We start from the raw sequence: 23,776 nt of genomic DNA, 5'->3' as shown, positions 1-23,776 counted from the left end.
CCTGAGGACCTCTGTGTGAGGGTTAGGCTCTAAGCCTGCAGAAGTCTTTCGGCCTCTAGCCCGCTTCCTGTTCTTTTTTCTCCTGTCCCCCACTCTCCTACCCATTCCGTACTCTCTGTAGTCAGTATCTCTCTGGCCTTAATGAAAGGAAATAAGCAAGATGAGGTATACAAACGGGTGCTGGGTAACCAGATACCTGAACCTGAAAGGGTTGAAACAGTGGTACCACAAAGCCTTCTGTATCACACGTGGTTTTGTCTGTCATTACTTCGCTTCTGTCAGGCAATAACAGGAAGAGCTTCTTTAGGGCTTTCCAAAACTCATCTTCTTTTTAGTTGGCTAAAGGACTTTGAATCAGAAAGTGTTTTTGGATAGAGGGAGGAGCCTGTGAGCCATTGAGGCAACCCCACAGAGCCAGGAGGTGGGGATAAATTCTTGGCTTTAACATCATCTACACGGCCTTAGCTTGAAGGTGAGAAAACTATCCTGCTATTTTTTAAAAAGCCCGTCTCTGTCAGTTCTGTAGTGCCCTTCAGCATAACCTTTAGGAGCATGGGCTCTGGGCTGGCATCATGGTTCCTCCACCTATTTCCTGTGCAACCTTGGCAAGTTGCTTAACATGCCTGGGTGAGATAATGAACAATGTATGTCCGTTATTGTTGTTCTTTTTCCTTTGTTTAGCTTCAGCTCCAATAGTTTGCCATGATATGTCGTTAACAGATCCAAAACAATCTTCCAAAAGAATTTAAGCACATCTAGTGATTCTTACTTAAACCTTTTATTTTTTCAGATGAGAAAACTGAGGTCAGAAAGATAAGCTGATGGGCCCAAGCTAGAAGTGCAAGTATCCTGATGTTCAGGTTAGTGCTCTTTTCCTGGCGGATGCCTCCAGACTTCTCTCCCTTACATCCTTACTTGTATCCTCTTCTTTCTTCTCCAATTTGTGTATAGTTAATTGCCCAGCCTCACCCGCTTCCTTTCCACAACCACTGCAAAACAGTAAAAGGAGACCCTTCCCGAGGTCACCGTGTTCCAAATAGAAACCAAAACAAACAAAAACGCAAGATTCCTTACCTCATTTTAATTTTATTGAAATTTTTAATGAATAAGGAATAACTTTGCTTTTTCCATTGAGCAAAGATAAGAAACCCTTCCAATTATAAGTTCAGCCATAGCGGGGTCTCAGATAATTACTGGCAGGAAACACTATTGATAAGAACAAAACCAGATCAAGTAAGTCCCTCCCATCATTTTGGGTATCTGAAAGTCACTTTTATATTCGTGAAAACAGTACAAAGTTATTCAAACAAATTTTTAAAAATACCCAAATCCCATAATCCACGGGAAATCATTTTTTAAAGTGTGTGTTACATTCTTCCAGATATAAAGAATAAAAAAAAAACACATAAAGGCATAAATACAATATTTCATAAACTGGATTTTATTATGTATATAGTTCTTTTCTCACTGAACAATATATCATGATTAACATCATTTTTAAAAGATAAATGAATGTACCATCATTTATCTAACCAGTATTCTTTTGCTGTTTGGTTTTTTCCCAAATTTTTAATATAATAAACAACTCTATGATGAACTACCCTATGCACATACCTTTGCACAACTGTGTAATTATCTACTTGGACAGATTCTTAGAAGTGACATTAATGTCAGCCAATTCTTCAATTTATCAACTAGAAAAAAGAAAGTTGTGGTTACTTTGAAAAATATCCTTTATATATGGGATGCAAAATGACTAGATTCTCCCATTTGAAACAGATAAATCTTGAGCAGTACTTTTGTCTGTCTGGTGTGGTGTTTCAGTAATGTGTGTCAAAGCTTGTTGGAGCAGTGTTGAGGCTCCTTGGAGCCCGGTGGCCAACACTGCTAGTTGTTTAAGTCAAAATCCTTTCTTCCTTATCAGCAGAACTCTGATTTTTTTTTCAGGATGACAGTGTGTCTAATTAAAAATATTTACTTCTCCAGATTTCTGTAAGCCATGACTGGCTGTGTGACCGATCAATAAAATGAAAATGGATATTGCTAGGAGAGGCTCAAAGCTTTATGGAAGAAATGTCCTTTTAGCCATTGGGCCTATATCCATTTTTTTTTCCTCACCTGGAACAGTGACACAATGCTGGAGGCGGAGCAGCCATATTTCAGCCATAATAACAGTGTAGGAAGTATTAACAGTGTAGGAAGCCAGAGGTGCCAGGCTTTGTGATTGCTTTAGAGGGCTAGCTTATTAGCTTTAGACCACTCATTTCTGGGTTTGTTGTTATGTAAGGGAAAATAAATCCCTCCTATTTAAAGTTTTGTTATTTGGTTTTCTGTTATAAGCAGTGAATGCAATTCCTAATGATACAACAGGATAGGACAAGTCAGCATTTATTCAGCATTGTATATAGAATTTTTTAATAGGGTGAAATAAAAATGGGGACACAAAATGGAAACAAATAAGCAACAACCACAAAAAAAAAATAAAACCACTCTCTAATACACTTAGTTTCCCTTTAAATACCCAAATATTACAATGAGATTAATAAATCATTTTATATAATTAGATTAAATTCTGTAAATTAAATTATATTCACAGATATAATAGTTTTAAAATATGTCCACAAGTTCTTTGGTGCTTTTTCCTTTAGTCAGTGGCAATGGGGCTTAATTCCTCTCGCCTTGAGTTTGGATTGTGTTTAGTGACTTGTTCTCATGAATAGGATGTATAAATCGACTTGTGTGACTTCATAGAGGAGATTATAAAACATATGCCGAAAAAGAAAAAAGAAAACCTATGCTAGTTTTTTCTTCTTCTCTCTCTGGGGCTGCTTGCTGGGAAAAGATGGTTTTCAAGTCGTAAGGGCTCTCAGACAGCTTTATCGAGAGGCCCACATTATGAGTAATTAAGGCTTGCCACCAACAGCCAGTAAGGAACCAAGGATTCTTGACAGCCATGTGAGTGAACTTGGAAGCAGATGCTCCAGTCCTAGTCAAGCCTTCAGATGACTACCTCCCTCATCAACATCTTTATTGACTTTAGGAGAGATCCTGAGCCAGAACCATCCCATTAAGCTACTCCCAAATTCCTGGCCCACAGGAACTGTAAGAGAATACATGTTTGCTGTTTTATGTTTAAATTTTGGGATAATTTGTCATGCAGCAAAGATAACTAACACAGCTGGGTATAATAGAGCCTAGCACAATGGCTGGTACATATGTAGGTGTTTAATGATTTCTTGTTTGAATGAACAAACAAGTAATTGAAGTAGAATATATATTTTTTTCACTTTAAAGGGTAGCATAAAGTGCTGGAAATATCTTTGCTCCCTGACACCTGTATTATATAAGGGTTTTCTGATGTGATCATAGAGAAATTAATTGTGACTCTTACTGAGATCTGAACACTGACAATCCTGGAGGAAACATATATTGAGTACAGCAGTGGAACCCTTGAGACCTGGATAGTGCTCCCTGTTTTGTCACTGATGAGCTGAGTGGCCCATGGCGAGTTATCAAAACCTAAATCTCAATTTCCCTATCTGTAAATTGGGGAAAATAATCCCAACCTGCCTCAAAAGGTGGCTAATCAGATTATATGTGATAGTGTAATTGAAAAGCATGAACATTCCTTTAATTACTTTAGGCTCATGAGATCTATTTTATTTTTAAGCAATTAAGTGTTAAATATTTTAGGTGTGTACACCATGAAGCATTTTCTTTCAAGAGGTGATAACTTATTAATGATTTTACTGTGTACCTTCGTAAAATATTAGCATCATTCATAGTGAGCAGTTAAGATTTAAGAGTATGGCAGAACAGTAGGTTATGATATGTCAGATCTTATTTTATTGGCCTGTTGAAAATTTATTGCACTTTAAAAAGAATACATAATTATGACTGCCTCCTTTTCCTTTCCATGAATTAATTTGTAATTACAGTTGGGTGTGTGCCCCTCTTTGTGGTAACAGTGGTAGTTAAGCATACTTAGTAATAAACATACATTTAACCAATAATTTGGTCTGAGCCTAAGAGTTTATCCTAAAGCAAAATTGCACCCAAGAGCAAGACAATAGGTGATAGAATATATGTCTTTCTCTTTCAGAGAGGAAGACTTGGACACACAGGGAAGTCTTTCTATAGTGGAATACCAGAGATTATGCAATTATTGACAATGCACAGTTTGGTGGTATGGATGACCCCAGAGGTAAATAGGTGAGGATGAGCAAGATAGAGCCTTGATGTAGGATTCAAGCCCTGATTATGCAGTGGATGAATTATCCAAATTCCCTGGTTTTATTGTATTGGTTCTTTCTTGCTTTCTGGTATCTAGTATGACTCCATATCAGTTGAAACTACTGACTTAACTAAACATCAGGTATTTGTCATTGTAGATGACCCCTACTTCCTACCATCTTTACTTACTTGAATAGGAAGAAGAAAAACTCTAGATAAAAAAGGACAGGGCATTCTTTTCTGGTGATGACATGCTTTTCAGCAGGGCTTCTCATTCCATATTGAAAATACCTGCCAAGATAAAGTTTTTTCATCCTACAGAAACTAAAAGCGCATTTCCAAAGAGTTTTTATTCCTTGCAGCTGCATCTTCAAAAATGTACCAAGATTCTGAGACAGTTGAAAATGCTAATGTTATTTTCTAAGTTGACTGATATGTAAAGGGGATAAAGGTAGAGAAGGGAGGAGAGGAGAAGAGAAGAAAAAAAAGAAGAAGAAGAAAGTTTAGGAAATACTTTTAACCTCAAGGGAAGAGGACTCAGCATGACTCACAACATATTAGCTTAAAAGCAGAGACTGACATGGTTGCACTGAGGACCTTGTGTCATCTAGAGAAATATTCTCAATTTACGAGATTGGGCTCTCTGGGATTACTTACCCTGAGTTTCTCTAGTTTCCTGGAATATGAATCAAAATATTCCTTAATTTTTTTCCCTCATGGCTCAACAAGAGCAGAATTCATTTATTTTAAATAGAATAGGTGAAACTAGCTTTAGTTTAAAATCCCTAAGCAGTAAATTGTAAATGTGTATGCTACTTCTTTTGTTCTACAGAACTAACTGACTTACAAATCTTAGCTGCATATTGTGCCATCTTTTTTTCTCACTCCTTTTAAGTTGTATTTAAATGTATGCATATCTAAAAATGGATTGTGGTAGATACTTGTTTGGGTTTCTGGCCATAATCCATTGGGAAGCACCGTCTTCATCACTTTTCCTCTAATTCTCATCTGCAGGTTGAGTCTCCAGAGTACTGTTCATATGAGGACACTTCCCACTTTTTGGTCATAGCTGATTGGATAGACTTTGATCCTCAGAAAACTCAATCAGATTCCCCATTCTGGGAATTTGGAATGGGGAGAGAAGTATTAGTTTCCTTCTGTTGAACACTGAAACTGTAACCCATACATGGCTTGAAACCCCAGATATGTAAGGCCAAGATAAGGGGAAGGGGAATCTACTCTATAGAGAGAAAGAGAAATGAAGCAGTCTCTTTGAGAAAAGTAGTGACTGCAAGCTGTGGTACTCCCAGAGAGAAAAAGGGAAGGGAGTCACTTTCTGGCTTTGCACAGATTTTCTATGGCCCCATACTGCAAGTGGCCTGCCTGCTCTTGGGTTCTATGGGTCCCTACACTGTATTCCTCTATTAAGTTACACTTTGTTTGTTGATAGCTTAAATGGCTAATTTTTCCATTCTTTAAAACACATTTCTAATAAATATCATTTAAGGGAGATCTAAATAGTTCTTTTCATTTATAAGAAGTAAAAAGCATTGTGAAAGCTTTGGTCTGAAGAGTAACATAAGGCTTATGAAAAATATGCAAAAATTACAGTCTTTTGAATAAGAAGAGCATAATAGCAGGAGTAGGAAGTTCCAAGATCTCACTCTCCCACAGAAACATCAAAAACAAGCAGAAACAGAACCAATCTTGTAAGAACTCTAGAAAACAGTTCAAAGTTTATAGCAACTAACTGAACACTAAATCAAGAAAAATGCACCTCAAAACAGTACAAAGTATTTGTGGTCATTTTACTTGTCTTTCTATACCCTTTTCCCTGAATGGGGATAGTCTTACAATGTCAGTAGTCTAAAGGGGCACCTGTCTTAAGGCAGTGGTCATAAGGCCACTACAGTTATAAAGAAGCAGAGTCTTAAAGTGCAGCAATCCAAAATTGCAGCTGCCCATTTTCCCACTGTGCTATTGTTTCCCTGGTTCTGAAGGGAGCAAACTAAGCTTTTTCAGAGATTACTGTGATCTCTGTTCTAATCTGTCTGGGGGTGCTATAGATAATTGTGTCTCCCAAAATTCATATATTCAGGCCTTAACCCCCTGTGTAATTGTAGGACTTATAAAGAGGTGATAAAAGTTAAATGAGGCCATAAGGATAAGACCCTCATCTAGTAGAGGTAGTTCCTCTAGTAGAGGTAGACACCAAAGCTCATTCTCTCTATCATGTGAGGAAACAGTAAGAAGGCAGCTGTCTGTAAACCAGGAAGAATCCTCATCTGAAAGTGAATTGGTTGGTGCCTTGATGTCGGACTTTCTATCCTCCAGAGCTGTGAGAAATAAATTTCTGATGTCTAATCCATCCAGGCTGTGATATTTTGATATGGCATCCAAAGCAGACTAATATGGGGCAGCCTCTGATGCAAGATGTCCGCCCTGTTTTGTCTAACTCAGAACTCAGGTGAAAAAGCTTGAAAATTCTGCCCGCTAAATTAACAATCCTCAAACACCTGAGGCAGATATTATGGCTGAAATGTACAATAGACTGCCTAAGATAAAAGTTGGGTAGAGTTTCTTTGGGAAGTTGAGACATTCAAAAACAATTATGTAAATGGGGGAATTTAGAAAGCCATATGCATACTCCATACTCCAGGAATTTAGAAAGCCATATGCATACTCCACATACTCAAACACTCAAGAAGACCCTATGCTTTCATCTTGGGCTCATCTCTTGGTACAGTGAAAACTAGCAAGTTGAAGGAGGGCCCTGGCTCAGATTGAATTTGCAAGAACTGGGAGGTTCCTAGCATTCAAGTATATTTCTGTCACATCCCTTGCTAAACACAAGTTGAGGAGACTTCAGTGACCACATGTGACAAGGAATATAGTCTGTAATCATAGTTTGGAAAGGGCATTAAATCAACAGATTGCTGCAGCCTTCAACAATGAAAAAATAGTGAACCCTATGAAAGAGGAAGATTCTGATTTCAAGTTATATTATAATTGTCAAATGTCAGTTCTAACAAAAAAAAAATTACAAGACATAAAAAGAAACAAGAAAAAATAGCTCATTCAAAGGAATGAAACTGTCTTTGAGGAAGTACAGACATTGAAGTTACTAGACAGATCTTAAAACAACTGTATTAAATATGCTCCAAGAACCAATAGAAAAAAAAATGGACAAAGAACTAAAGGAAATTAGGAAAATGATGTGTGAACAAAATTAGAATATCAATAAAGAAATAGAATTATAAAAAGGAACTAAAGAAAAATTCTGGGACTGAAGAGTACAGTAGCAACAACTTGGACAAACTATTGGCTCTAAGACAAAACAGCTTTTTTGCAGAAGATTCTGGCCTGGTCCCCCATCAGGAGATGATGTCCCTGAACTCAAATCGTAAAATTTATCATGGTTTGGTGTGGTTTAGTGGAAAGATCTTGTGCTTTGGATTAAGATCGATGTGCTTGAATTATAGCTATAAATAAAAATAACAATGACTAGCATTATTAACTGAAATGGAAAAAGCTCTCAGAAGGAAGAACTCAGAGTCTGGGACTTAAATAACTTCTGCTTCTTGGTTACTATTGTATTAGGCACTATATTAAACACTTCCCTCACTGATTTATTTTCATCTTCACATTAACTCTCTGAGGAGGCATTACCAACTTATAAAGAAACTAGTCTCAGAGATTAAGCCCTTGTAAACAGTAAAGGGATTCTACTCCAGTCTTTTTTTTAATGCTTTATTAAGGTAAAATTGACATGCAATAAGATGTATGTAAGATGTATGATATGATATTTTGACATATGTGAACACAACCACAATCAAGATATTGAAAATATCTATCGCTCCCCATCCAAAGTTTTCTCCTGCCACTCCCCACCCCTTCCCATATCTAAGCTACCACTGACCTGATTTCTGTCACTATAGAATAGTTTGCATTTTCTAGTGTTCTATAAATGGAATCATACAATGTGTGCTTTTTGTTAATCTGGCTTTTTTTCACTCAGTATAATTATGTTGAAATTAAACCATGTTATTTTGTTCATCAAAATTCATTCTTGTTATTGCTGAGTAGTGTTCCATTTTAAGGATATACCACAATTAGTGTATCCATTCACTCGCTGATGGACAATTAATTCAATTGTTTCTGACCCTAAACCCATGCTACACTCTTTCCCCAGCTCCCTCACATACTATGTGATCTTGGGAAACCTAACTATTCTCTCTGAGCCTCAGTTTTTCTCATTGTAAAAATGGCAATAATATTTTTCTGAACAGGATCATTTTTAGTGATATAACACATGAAAGTACGTAGTACTGTGCCTTGCAAACAGTAGATGCTTATAAATATTCATCTTCTTCAGGAAATAAATCTCTCCAGGAAGGAAAAGAGGAAAAAAATATATAGCAGTATATGCCTTTCTGGAGTCTTTCTTCCTGCAGTTTCACCTCATTCTTGAAGATTGCTCACTTTAATTTCCCTTTCTTACATCTTATCTGCACCTCATGGATATGTTCCCCTTTTCTCTCTAATCCAGATATGGACACAAACTCTTTTTCTTATTCTCATACCATGGCTGAAATAGAGTGATGTTTTCACAAAAATTAAGGGATAAATTAAAGAGTATAAATATATAAAACCAAACTACAGAAATAGTAAAGGGTTCCAGAACCTGCTTTTCTCCCAAACAATCCCAGCAAAGTAAGTCAGAGAGCTTTGTTTTTCTTAACTTTCAATTTTTATTTTGACATAATTTCAGATTTTACAGGAAAGTTGCAGGGGTAGTGTAAAGAATCTTGATAAAATCTTTTCCTTGATTATTGCTTTACAACTTTAACAACTCATTTAAACAATTCTCTTATTTTTTTGCCTCCAAAATTTAGGCTAGTAGTGGCTTTGGTAGCAAATACTCAATTAACTCAGTATAATAACAAATATAACAGCAATAACAATTCCAAAAGTTGCTTACTGAATACCTGATAAGTACCAGACTACCTGTTGGTTGTTTAACTGGGACTGTCTCCTACCCTAAACAACCCTGCAAGGCCAGTACTATTATTACACCCACTTAACAGGGATGGATATTGAGACATAGGGCTTTGGGATATTGCCCAAGGTCACACAGATAGAAATCTTACAGTACTAAATGCAGATGAAACCAAACAGATTCCTGGACCTGCGTTTTTAATGCTAATTTTAAAAAATCAAAGGTCAGCAAACTACAGCATTTGGGCTAGATCCAGCCCACACATTATTCAGTCCCAGGCTTGCTTGTACAAGGATCACATCCTCTCACACAGGTGGGTGGGCACAACCTGGTCTGAACTACTTCCTAACATGCCTTCTGTTTTTTAGTTATCTGACCATTTTCTCTCATTGACTTCTGTGATTTCTTGTCTTGCCCACAGAAAAATATAAGCCTGACTCTTTAAGTTCTAACTCGCTAGACACCATTTTGTCCTTCAATTGAGGGTCTCAGGGTCTAAAGGATATAAATTTACAGATGTTAATCTTCACTAGGCTTGGGAATTCTTGGGACATTTTATGATGATTCACCTGAGACATCTGAAATAATAAAAAATGATACTGTACATGTGATCAAAGGCAGCAAACCTGAGGTGGATGCTATGATGCATTGCTCTGATGCCCTGCTTCAGGACTGAAAGATTGTTCCCCTAGTTTTTGGGAGTGCTGGCAACAGACAACCCACAGCTGCCAGCCCTCTCTGGGAACTGCCTCAGGTACAAACACCTGAATTAACTCAAGGTCATGCCTCCTTTCAGGGTACCCACATGCAATGACTGATCAACATAAGGGTATAGAAACTCAGCCTCCAACTTCAACCTGTGGTATTCTCTAGGGCCGTTCCAACATCAGAGTTCTCCATAGAAAAACTACACATAGCCCATTTCTTCCTCTGTACAATTCTGCTTCCTCCTCTTCTCTTTCATAGGCATTGACCTCAAAAGCACTTCCTAATAACCTTTATGCATGCTGATCTCTGTTTTAGAGTCTGTTTTCTGGGGAACTTCACCTGTGACAAAACCTAAAACAGGAGGAGAGCTATTTCTCAACCCTGTCAAAATCCAAGCTCTTTTTTGCATATATCAATAGGTGATAGAATTTTGAATGACTTCTGCCTACCTAGAGCTACTTCTTCATGCATCGACACCAGTGTTCCATGTGAGAGATGATGACAGATAGACACAGTGCAACCTCTCAGTCTTGTTCTCTGTCCACAAATGAGCCCACAGTCATTTCACTCTGCTATTCAATGTTGATTTAGATAATTACTGGTTTTTAAATTTTTCACATTTAATCAGAGGTAGTATTTTGAAATACTTACAGTGTGTCAGCCTTCTTTATGACCATATTTGCCTTCGGGTAAACCTCAATAAAATATTCACTTGCACACATATTTTAAGGACACTTGAAAGATTACATACTAGAGACTGTTTTCTGTTTTTTCAGGTATATTTTTCAAATGTTTCCATGGTGATACAACCTGATAGAGTAGTAGATATTAGACAAAATGTGTTCTAAACCTCGCTCTGTCACTAGCTGCTTTTTGAGTCTCATGGTTCTTACCTATAAAAGAGAGGTAATGATGCCCATCTTTTAGAGTGATTGTGTTGGTTAAATGAAGGGATATTTGCAAAGGGCCTACCACATTCAAGTATTTGATATATGGTAGCTGTGTATTTTTCCTTAATATTTTAAATTTAAATTCAATTAGCCAAGATATAGTACATCATTAGTTTTTGATACAATGTTCAATGATTCATTTGTTGAATATAACATCCATAGCTAACGGTGATGGGAATTAAAGAGGGCATGTGATATAATGGTAGCTATTTTTATAAACAAGTATAATAATGACATAAGTGGATTGGCTAAAAATTTTGAGAGAAAGTATCTTTTCAACAAATATTTCAATTTATTGCCACATTTTTAGTCCCCTAGTAGCAAATATTAATTGACAAACAAAGATATTCACTATAAAGATCCCTATACTGAAATGTGCATAAATGATCTTCATCCACAGGACAATTATCTTTAAAGGAAAGGAGCTGAAATAAATGACTTCTAAATCTTTTTTTCAGCAGTTAGAGCCTCAAGAATCTATGGACTAGGATGACCCTCCAAAAATAGAAGCAACTATTTCTGGGATTTGAAGCTCTCTCTGTTGAGGGTGTCTGCATATCAACAGAACTTTAGTTATAAGTCTTCTTGACTAATAGTCTTCTGGCAAATAATTCAGACTCTCAATCTGTTATACCATTGTGTGTACAAAATACCTGTCAGTATAGAAGCAATCAGTAGTGATTAAATTATTATGAAAATGGAAGTGACTTTCCAGTATTTAGCTCTAGCTTACAGTTGCTTAAACTCTATTTAAATTGATTATATATTATGGCTCATTATTTTTCTCTCAATACTAATTCCTTCTGCTGATTAGTATATTTACGAAAACACAGAAGCAGTTCTGCCCAAACAGAAGGGAAGAATTTAGCTTTCCCTCTGTCATCCGTTAATAGGGTTCTTCCAGGGACTAGTTTCTCTAATACAGTTCCTGCATCTACCTCACATCTTCAGACACATCCTTGGGCACATGCCCCCCATCCTCCCTGTCCCGCCCATTTTATCTTCTGTCTCCAGAATGAATTGCATACATATGTCTATCCTCTAGAACCAAGTTAGAGTCAAGCCTTACCTCTACTTTGAGTTGGACTTGTCTTCTCTTGCTGGGTTGATCCAGGCTAGTGGACACATAAGACCTTTTTTATTTTCCTCCCTTTCTAAATATCTGTCTCTACAGCCATCTTTTTACTTTCTGCCTAAGAAGAAGAGTCTGACCTCCTTTCTCATAGGAAATAGGGTAGCATTTTGTCTTTCTCCCTATGCTACTTCACACTACTTCAGCCATCTAATGTAAGTACTAGAACATTGTCAATCAAGATAACATTAACTCCCCCCTTTTACACTGAACTTTTGTCAAGGATATAAATGATGGAAGAAAATGGCAGGGGCTAAGGGTTTAGGGTGGAAGGCAGAGACTGAGTAGGGAGGTAACACTTTATAGTTGAAGCTGAGCAGATCTAAATGAAAGATGAAGGTGGTATACAGAAACAATAGAAACTTCCAGAGTTCAGGAGAATCAGAACTCCAATTTTATGAGGGAGTAGAATTTGTGCCCAATATAAAATATGGAAAGATAGTGGGGGCAGGGTCAGAGGCAAAATGGCAGTACCGTAAGGACCCTTGTTTCATCTAGTCCCTGATAACTATCAAACCATTCTGAACACCCATGAATTAAGCCTGAGATGTAAGAAAAAAATATCTGGAACTCTATAAGTAGAAGAGTGACTGCTTTTTGCAAGGTAGGAATTGTAGAGACATGAATCTGAGGGGAAAATTGGAAGATAAATGGAGTGGGAAATGGAAAATGATATAGCCCTGGCTGCTGGAAAAAGATATAGCCCCAGAGAGCAAAATCAGAACCCTTGGAAATCTGCTCCAGTGAGGGACTTCCCTGTCTGAAAGGGGCTCAAGGGATGAAAAGGGCAGAACTCTAGGTGGGTCAGTGTGTTCCCAGGATCTCAGGAATCAGAACTAACCAGGATGCCTAAGCTGGTAGAGTGTCAAAACAATGGAGCAAGGAAACTGGTTATGGTTATTGAACCCAGGAGGTGACTCTCCGTTCAGGTCACTATAAAGGCCATCCAGGCCCATAGGAGACTACTCTCTGCCTGGGAACACTAAAAAGGACTGGAATGGGTAGACCCATCTGTCATTGCCCAGTAGGGGCAGAATGGGTGTGCCCACAACCAGGCAACAGCTCTAAGGGTGGTGGCCCCATAAAAGACAGTATGGTGACACTCAGCTGTCCCCCAGGAACAGGTACACACAGAAGCCCACAACTGCTCTCAGCCTCAGGGCACTACAAAGGGCAGTAACTCAAGACCCTCGGAATCCTCCAGGAAGGATTACTGTGGGCCCACACTGCAGGAGTCTGCGAAATTTGGCACACAGAAAACTGAAAACTGTTTGTCCCAGCGGGTTTACTGAAGAGGGAGGATCACAGTCTTTTGGCTCTGGGGCTGGTGATTGGGGCTCAGCCATTTTTATTTTGATCCTCTAAAGAAGCATGGAAAGCTCTCAGGGAACAAAAGCCACACCGAGCCCAGCTCCCTGGCAAGGGGCAGTGCAACTCTGTCAAGGCAAAGACACCTGAGAAGCAGCACAGCAGGCCCCTCCTCCAGAAGACCAACTGGAAGAACAGGTGCACAAGTAGTTTATGGAGCCCGAAAGACTGTAAAACTCCAGCACTAGGAGGAAATAATATATAGAACTTGAGGTTTTTCTCATAATTCATTTAACTTTCAGTCTAAAATTTTCCATTTCTTTTTTTTTTTCCTTTTCAACTAGTTTCTTATTTTATCAACCCTTTGTTTTTAAGTTGCTTTTTCACTTTTATTTTTTACATCTACATTTTATAGACATATGCTTCATTTTTGGCCTTTTTTTCTCTACTCAGTTTTATTTGTGTATAAGTTTTGCTTTCTTTGCAATTTTGTTATTCAGTATCTTCTAACAGATGAAAATTCACTCAGGAACAAGTGGATCACTCTGCTTTGTCAACCCTGTGAGGTTATATTCTCTCCACGCCACCCATGATGTTTTGTTTTGTTTTGTTTTTGTTTGCTTCTCTGTTTTGATTTCTGACCACTTTGGATTTGTCTTGTGTGTATTTTGCTAGTGATTGGTATTTTGATTCTGCTCTCTCATTCATCCATTCTTCTTTGGGCAAAATGACTAGAAGGAGGAATTCACAACAAAAGAAAGAAGAAGAAGTAATGTTCTCTGCACAGATCTAATTGATATGGATATAAGTAAAATGTCAGAAATGGAATTCAGGATAGCAATTGTAAAGTTAATCACTGCATTTGAAAAAGCTTAAAAGACACTAGAGAATCTCTTAGTGCAGAAATGTGATCTAATCAGGCTGAACTTAAAAATGCTATATAACTGAGAAGATGCAGGCTAAATTGGATGCTCTAACAGCCAGGGTGAATGAGGCAAAAGAGAGATTAAGTAATCTAGAAGACATGCTGATAGAAAGGAAGAAGTTGAGGAAAAGAGAAAAACAACTAATAGCCCATAAACAAAGACTTTGAGAAATTAATGATGCCATGAAACATACCAATGTCAGAATTATTGAGGTGCCTGAGAGTGAAAAGAGAGAGAGAAGGCCAGAAAGTATATTTGAGAAAATCATAGCAGAGAACTTCCCTAATCTGGGAAGGAAACAAGCATTCCTGTCCAAGAGGCAGGGAGGACCCCTCCTAAAATCAATAAAAATAGATCAAACCCCTGACATAAAATAGTGAAACTCGCAAATTTTAGAGAAAAAGAGAAAAACCCTAAAAGCAGTTCGAGACAAGTAGCTACTTACCTATAGAGGGAGGAATATCAGACTAACATTAGACTATCCACAGAAACCTGGCAGGCCAGAAAGGGCTGGCATGATGTATTCAAGGTGCTAAATGAGAAGAACATGCATCCAAGAATACTTTATCCAGCAAGGCTGTCATTCAGAATGGAAGGAGAGATAAGGAGCTTCCAGGACAGACAAAAGCAGAATGAATATGTGACCACCAATCCATCCCTGCAAGAAATATTAAGGGGGATCCTGTAAGCAAAGAGAGACCCCCGAGAGTAACATAGACCAGAAAGAAACAGAGACAATCTACCGAAACAGGGACTTTACAGGCAATACAATGGCACTAAATTCATATTTTTCGATAGTTAGTCTGAATATAAATGGGCTAAATGCCCCAATCAAAAGGCACAGGGTATCAGATTGGATAAAAAAGTAACACCCATCCATATGCTATGTACAAGAGACTCATTTTAGACCTAAAGACACCACCAGACTGAAAGTGAGGGGGTGGAGATTCATTTACCATGCTAATAGACTTCAAAAGAAAGCTGGGGGAGCAATCCTTATGTCAAACAAATTAGATTTTAAACAAAGACTGTAGTAAGAGATGAGGAGGGACAGTATATCCTACTTAAAGGATCTGTCTAAGAAGATATAACAAGACATCTCTAAGAAGATATAACAATATTTACAATTGTAAATATTTATGCCCCCAACATAGAAGCAGTCAATTACACAAACCAATTAATAACCAAAGTAAAGAAACACATTGATAATAATACATTAATAGTAGGGGACTTCAGTACCCCACTCACAGGAATGGACAGATCATCTAAGCAGAAGATCAACAAAAAAAAAGGGCTTTGAATGACACACTGGATCATATAGACTTCACAGATATATATAGAACATTCCACCCTAAAACAACAGAATACTCATTCTTTTCGAGTACACATGGAACTTTCTCCAGTACAGATCACATACTGGGTCACAAATCAGGTCTCAACCAATACCAAAAGTTTGAGATTATTCCCTGCAAATTTTCAGACAACAGTGGTTTGTGGCTCTGTAACTTGAATTCAATCACAAGAGGAAATTTGGAAGGAACTCAAATACTTGGAGGTTAAAGAGCATCCTGTTAAAGAATGAATGGATCAACCAGGAAATTAAGAAGAACTTTGAAAATGCATAGAAACTAATGAGAATGAAAATATATCTGTTCAAAACCTTCGGGATACAGCAAAGGCCGTCCTAAGAGCAAAGTACATCACAGTACAAGCCTCTCTCAAAAAATTAGAAAAATTTCAAATACAGAAGCTAACCTTACACCTACAGGAGCTGGAGAAAGAACAGCAAAAAAGAAAGCCTAAACCAAGCAGGAGAAGAGAAATAATAAAGATTAGAGCAGAAATCAATGAAATAGACCAGAAGAACAGTAGAACAGATAAACGAAACTAGAAACTGTTTCTTTGAAAGAATTAGTAAGATTGATAAACCTCTATCCAAACTTATCCAAAAGAAAAGAGAAGGGGCTTGAATTAATAAGATCACGAATGAAAGAGGAGAAATCATAACCAACACTAAGGAAATATGATTTTAAGAACATATTATGAGCAGGTATATGCCAACAAATTAGGCAATGTGGAAGAAATGGCTGTATTCCTGGATACTTATAAACTACCAAAACTGAAACAAGAAGAAATAGAAAATCTGAACAGACCAATAACCACAAAGGAAATTAAAGCAGTAATTAAAAACCTCCCAAAAAACAAGAGCCCAGGGCCAGATGGCTTTCCAGGAGAATTCTACCAGACATTAAAAGAACTGGTACCAGGCGCCTGGGTGGCTCTGTGGGTTAAAGCCGCTGCCTTTGGCTCAGGTCATGATCCCAGGATCCTGGGATCGAGCCCCGCATCGGGCTCTCTGCTCAGCAGGGAGCCTGCTTCCCTTCCTCTCTCTCTCTGCCTGCCTCTCTGCCTACTTGTGATCTCTGTCTGTCAAATAAATAAATAAAATCTTTAAAAAAAAAAAAAAGAACTGATACCTAGTCTATTGAAGCTGTTTAAAAAAAAAAAGAAATGGAAGGAAAACTTCCAAACTTGTTCTACGAGGCCAGCATTACCTTGATCCCAAAACTGGACAAAGACCCCATCAAAAATGAGAATTACAGACCAATATCCCTGACGAACATGAATACCAAAATACTCACCAAGATACTAGCCAATAGGATCCAACAATACATTAAAAGGATTATTCACCATGACCAAGTGGGATTTATTCCTGGGATGCAAGGGTGGTTCAACATTTGCAAATCAACCAATGTGATAGGTCACATTAATAAAAGAAAAGACAAGAACCATGTGATCCTTTCAATTGATGCAGAAAAAGCATTTGACAAAATACAGCATCCTTTCTTGATTAAAACTCTTCAAAGTACAGGGCTAGAGGGAACCTACCTCAATATCATAAAAACCATCTATGAAAAACCCACAATGAATATCACTCTCAATGGGGAAAAACAGAGCTTTTCCCTTAAGGTCAAGAACACAGCAGGGATGCCCACTCTCACCACTATTGTTCAATGTAGTACTGGAAGTCCTAGCCTTAGCATTCAGACAACAGAAAGAAATAAAAGACATTCAAATTGGCGAAGAAGAAGTCAAAGTCTCACTCTTCACAGGTGACATGATACTTTATGCGGGAAACCCAAACCCCAAAATTGCTAGAACTAATACATTTCAGCAATGTGGCAGTATAAAAAAGGGAACAAACTTAACCATGGTCTAACAGAAAGAAATCTTTCTTTTCCTTACTCTCTCAACTGCTTTGCATTTCTACTTCTCTTTCCATCTACTTCTTTCCTCCTTCTCCCCCTTTCCCTCACCTTTTTTTATTTGCATGTGTTTTGGGGATGGGGTAAGGTAAGATGGCAGGGGTTGTTTTTCTCTTCTTTTTCTTTGCTTCCTGCTCTTTCACTGCCCTCAGTGTTTGACTGTGATTAACTCCTTTCAATCTCTTCCTTTTATTTTTCAGTTCTTATTTTTATATTTTTTATATCTGCTCCTCCTAGTAGAGAAAGGGATGCCATTATTACTTTCATTGAAAGAAAAGATTAAGTTCTTTGCTCTTTCTGGCTCTGTGCTAAGCAGTATAAAAAGGAAATTGCATAGATAGTGTCTGACTTCTGAAGTATACAATGTATACTCTGATTTTATAACACCCTCATGATTTTTGCTTTTAGTTTGTTTGTTTCTCAGTCCCATTAAAAATCTGGTGGTAGCAATGAACAGCCTCCTTCCAAAAATACCTAAGTCATGGACATCATTGATTTGTGTGCAATTTCAGGATGTTCAAAAACTCCCTTAACCCCTTAGGGGAGTGTATGACCTCAGATCAAGAACCCTGCCAGTTATTGCAATACATTTCACAAACGTCACACAATTTGATATAGGAGGAATCTTAAAACATCATAGAACATAATCAATTTTAATTCATTTTGTTAAGAAAATCAATAGGCTATATAGTAGCCATTTTGTGTGGTTGGAGAGGTAAAAGGAGAAGAAACATTATCAAATTGTTAGTAGATTATAAACATCATCCAAAAGGAACAAACATTTATTGAGCACTGCTGACCACAAACATACCTATGTATAAAATTCCTACATGATACAGCTGCTATAAAAATTATATATGTACATATATATACAAATATATGTGTGTTTAATATATAAAGTATGTATAATATAGAATGTTATATACATGTTAAATTTTCACAACACCTGTATCATGTAGGATTTACACTGAGATAAGGAAATTGTGGCTCAGAGAGATCAAATAGCTAACTCAAGCCACCTATTAGGAGGTATAGATAAAGATTCTAACCCACATCTTACTCTAGACCTCTCTTGGAATATAATTTCTTACATATCTTTTCTATTCAACATAAAACTTAGCACATAGGAGGTATTCATGGAAGGTTGGAGTATTGATTGAATTAATTCAAATAAAGTAAAGTACAGAACCCTGCAGTAGATCATTAGAGACTTGAGGCCACTCTCCCCACTCCTATTCACCATTTAATTTCATTTCTTTAGAGAAAAGGAAGGGACATTTTAACAAGTTCTGAAGAGTAGAGAGAGTCTACAAAATTGCAGAGAGATATAGTAATTTTCTTCTATTCATCAGAGAAATATGTCAGTTCTAGCAGTGTGAGGGTAATGGACTTAAATGTGCCAATTTTCATTTGGAAGGAATTACTGCAAAGTTAATACAATATTAACTTGAGGAAACCATTTTTGGTTTGCTAAGTCCTTTGAACATTAAAGGAGGTATTCTGACTGAAGTTCTTGAAATATAAAGAACAATTTGAAACATGCCTAGGAGGAAAATACAGCAATTGGAGCATAAGGAAGTTCTCAAATTAAGTCTGATTTTAAAGGAAAAAGAATATCATTGATTCAATAAACTGTTCAGAATGTATGTGTATGATCTGAGGCTAGCTAATGATGGAAGCCATAACTTGAAGAGAAGTTGGTGACGAAAAGGAAAGCAATATTAGAATGTGGACAACTCTGAGATAGAGGCTGATTATATTTCCAAAGAATAATTTTAGGGAAGCTAATAAACACTAAACAAAGTTGAACAGAAAGTACTTTAGAAGTAACTATCATCTTAGAAGCCAGCCAAGACAGTGGAATAATGAATAATCAGTGATTATGTTGCCTTGCTTGATCGTATCATGATTTAAAAATAAGTCCATGTTGACTTCAGGTCAAGGCAAGTTCATTATGTGTAGTTTTTAAATTTCTCCAATTCCCTTCCTAAAAACATACTAAACAATTAAAATAGCAAAAGAAAACTTCTATTCACAACATCCTCAATGAACAAAACTAACGTCACAACATCCTCAACTAACAAAACATCCCCCATGGACCTCAGAATACCATTTCAGATTATGGTTTGCCTTACCCAAACCACAAACAATACAGGACATGTCTAGGCTTACCAGCTATGCAGAAGTAGTGGAGGGGAGAGAAAGAGAGTTTTAATGGTTCTGTGAACACTGGAATACAGATTTCCTCTGATTTTAGAAAGTTCATGTTAGGCCATCTCACTTGTACAAAAGACCTACATTGGTACCTCTTTTTGTGATCTAAAAGAAGTCCAAAGAGCATTTTTACTTTTATGAAGAAAGGTAAAAAGCAAAAATAGTGTTCAGTGTTTATAAAGTGAGCACCCAGAGCAGTGAGAGTGGCACCCTGAAGCTCCTCCCCTGGGAACTACACTTAGCATCTCAGCATCCAGCTGCCATAGCTTTGAATTCTATCCATAAGCATCTGTGCTTTATCTCAATTTATTTTGTGCATTCATTAGCAAGATGTGTCCTTAGGTATCAGAAAAGCTTAAGAGAGGTTATTTGGGGGGCGGTGGCTGGGAGCTCTAAAAGGTTTTTCATATAAGTTATCATAATTAGTTCTTCACTTCATGAGATTTTGGCTTGTGAAAGCTTTCATAAGAACATTCTACTTTCAGATAGTGAGGGAAAACTACAGTGATTGCCAAGATATACTCCAAAGGAGAGAGAGTCCTTCCTGGAATGGAATTCTCAGCAAATTGAATATTGTGAGAATAACAGTGAAAAGGAAAAGACTTCAGGCTCCAGTTATGGGTGAGTGGAATGAGAAGAGCACAGCTATACACTCAAGAACTATGGAGAGATCAGAAGGTACTGCTGTGGCTCAAATGCTCAAAGAACTCAGAAATATCTAATAAAATTCCTGTCCTAAGGAAAATACTGTGAAGAGAATTCAAATTGAGCAGGACAGGAACTCTTAGGGCAAAGGGGAGAAAAGGATCAAACACTTTGGGGGAAGGTAGGATTCCAAAGATGGCAGATCTCAGAAAGTGGGGATGACTACATGAAGAGGCTATTTATATCTCTATTTCTATCTTTATCTATAGTCTTTGTAAACAGTGCAGGAGAAAGCTCTCAAGCAGTGGAGGTAGGAAAGCTACCATAGTGCATCTCAATTCCCTACAAGGGAATCATTTTTCCAAAGATATGGAACACTTGGATTTGTTTATACATGAGCAACAGAAAAGAATATTGTCGTTACTAAATATACTACTATTTTAAAAAATGGACCACATGATGAAACTGGATAATTAATGTATTCTAGAAAATATACAACAAAAATCAGATGAAAACTAAATAACAGAATTATCAAAAAGAAATTAAGATAACAATAAGTAAAAGGTATGAAAGAACAGCATACATTATAATTAGGAAACTGAGAAATGAGGTGGCTAAACATCAGTTGGGGATTGGTAAGATTCAGAACTGGGCTCAAGTCATGTAAGGGCTGGCCTATTTACAGATGTGTCCCTTTTTGGTCCTAACTGAAATTTATAGATTCCTCTCTTTCTTACATGGCTCTGAACTCTAATTTTCTCCATACACCTTGAACCTATGGAAAGTTTTGCTCAAATTCTCATCTTTTCAGTTACTCTTCTCAGATTCCTTTGTTTTTCCAGATCAAGTCCCCATATATCCTCACTGCCTGAGTGAGGATTCTTCAAATACCTTCATATTGTCCTAAGACAATCTAGTCCACCATTGTCAGAAATAGAAGTTGGTAAATACAGTTTATAAAGGAGAAAAAGTAAGAGAAAGAAAGAAAGGAAGAAAGAAAGGGAAAGTGAGAAAAGGAGAGAGAAATAATTCAAGAGAAAAATGAGAGCATGAGAGCTTTGGAAGACAGGAAAAGAAGATCCAACATAAGCATAATTTATATTGGAGGAAGAAAATGAAAGCAATAGAACAAAACAAATTAAAAAATCCATAGCACAAGAAGCTTTTCTTTAAGAAAATTGGAAAATCTTTCTTTAAGAAAATTGGAACTTCTGTTTTGAAAGATCACCCCATTAACCTTGGCAAATAAACTCAGAATTGTAAACACTAAGATATCATCTAATAAAACTGGAATGTAAAGCAAGCAGTTTTTGGACATCGGGCATAAAGAGAAAGTTACTTATGAAGAAAAAATAAAATTACATTTTCATCAGATTTATCCACAGGATAATATAATAGAGCAACATATTTAAGAGACTCAAGAAAAGAAAACATGAAACAGATTTTACACACATGAAAAGTGCTTTTAAGTATAAACTACAGAAAAACAAAGCAGTTGTGAACATGCAAGGACTCATGGAATATTTTTCCCTGAAAAATCTACCTAGAAAACAAGATTCAGGCAATCAAGTAACATAAGATGCTTCAGCTAAGTTCCAGGAGCATAATAATTTGCCAATAAATGTTAGTTGAACAAGTGGATAGATGTATGGACACATTTGAAGGATAAATTTGTGAATTTATTCTTCAAATTCTTACCTGGTAGGGAAAAGGAAAGAGCTATCCCTATTAGTAGTTAACAGTAGCAATGTGAAGTCAGGGAATGTTAGTTCTGGGGAAATTTTAAAGATTTTATTCATTTATTTATTTATTTGTGTGTGTGTGTGTAAGAGAGAGAGAGAGAGCGCACAAGCAGGCAGAGTGGCAGGCAGAAGCGGAGAAGTAGGCTCCCTGCTGAGCAGGGAGCCCGGTCACGCAGGACTTGATCCTAGGACCCTGGGATCATGACCTGAGCTGAAGGCAGAAGCTTAAGCGACTGAGCCACCTAGGTATCCCAGTTCTGGGGAAATTTTAGATCAAGACTAATAAACTCTCAGAATGATTTGCCCAAAATGCACAAATAGCCCATGGGTGAGCCAGGAAAGGGATCCAGAGTTTTCTGAAGCTTATTGAATTTCTCTTTAAAAACTCATTTGCTGACAAGGTATAAACTTTTAAATAGCATCATTTATTTTCCCCCCAAAATAAACTAGTCCTGTTCTCTGTATCCCATAGTAAAATGTTTCTTGAAGACTAGGTCATAACTTTTCCTTTCATTAACTTTTCCAGTAACAATATGTTTATTATAGAAAATTTAAAAAAAAAAAACTTTATTTATAACCCTATCACTCAAACAAAACTCTTATGAGTTACATTTTTATCTTCACTTTTTTAGACTTTTTCATTCTTTGAACAAACACACATTGTGTTTAAAACAAAATGAGAATCATATGGTCATATTGTTTTATAGTCTTTTTCATGTCATATCTGATATATCAGTCATATCATGCTCATCTTTCATTATCAAATATAGAACAAAACACAGGAAAATAAATATTTTAAAATGGATCTTATATCGATAGAAATATCAATTCTAATGTTTATCTTATGTTTTCTTCTCCTGAGTAGTACATGATTTCAGTTCATGCAATATCATTTATAAATAGTATAACTTTTGTTCTTAATTTATGTTCTCCCTTTATATTTAGTTGACATAAATCTTAAACTTGCGAAGCTGATTAGTTACACCTCCTGAGGTCCCCCTGAAACCTGGAGTCAGTGTCATCAGATGGGATTTTTCCTAGGGTTGGGAAAAAGAGAGGAGTCAAGAAGTGGAGAGAATCACTATATGCTGAGGGGAAAGTGGCTGTGAGTGATAAACTGGAATTAAATATGTTTGGCCATTTTTATCAGGCCTCTTATGGAGATGCCATAATTAGATGTGGCTCTGAGGAAGAAAGAAGCCTCCTGTTTATAGCTTGGGGATGAAGTCTGGAGAAGCTATAGAGGGCAACCCCAGCTGACATCTTGGAGGTTGGGAGTGGAACAACGCTCAGCCCCTCTTCCTTTGTTGGTTCCACTCCATGTCATATCAGACATATTCAAGGGCAGCCATTTCTCATCAGAGGTATTCTCATATAACCAAGTGAAGGTTTAACAGCAATTGACTGCGTGACTTGATATTACCTTTAGATATTTAATTCAATATTTGTTAATTCCAATTTTTCCATTTTTTTCTTCTTTTGTATTGTGGGCCCAATAGTTTCTTTTCTTCTTCAGGCATAAAACTGTTTTTTAGGTCCTTGAAATGCTTCTAGGCCTGGACACTGTGCCTGTACTACCCAGTACAATGGGTAGAAAGGAACTGCATCCCCGACTTGGGCCTCACCTCTCTCTATTCTATGAGGTGCTGTTGC

The 23,776-nt window shown here is 37.1% G+C and overlaps 1 protein-coding gene across 10 annotated transcripts in view; it reads left to right on the top strand.

Annotated features, from left to right (window-relative positions):
• LOC111147228 (asparagine synthetase (glutamine-hydrolyzing)) overlaps window positions 1–23,776 on the top strand; it is a 155,002-nt gene that overhangs the window by 101 nt on the left and 131,125 nt on the right. For 9 of the 10 annotated variants that reach the window (XM_022503137.1, XM_022503133.1, XM_022503124.1 and 6 more), the window contains exons 1-2: window positions 17–472; window positions 791–860. The gene's annotated coding sequence lies outside the window, so the exon portion shown is untranslated. Of the gene's footprint in view, window positions 1–16; window positions 473–790; window positions 861–23,776 lie in introns of those variants that run through there. The other variant, XM_022503128.1, reaches the window with a different exon arrangement.

The sequence above is a fragment of the Enhydra lutris genome, unplaced genomic scaffold (assembly GCF_002288905.1).
Source record: "Enhydra lutris kenyoni isolate GAN:26980312 unplaced genomic scaffold, ASM228890v2 scaffoldscaffold16, whole genome shotgun sequence".
In the NCBI taxonomy this organism is placed as follows: domain Eukaryota; kingdom Metazoa; phylum Chordata; class Mammalia; order Carnivora; family Mustelidae; genus Enhydra; species Enhydra lutris.
Note: the sequence above shows the minus strand (reverse complement) of the source record. Positions and strands in the feature narration are given on the sequence as shown.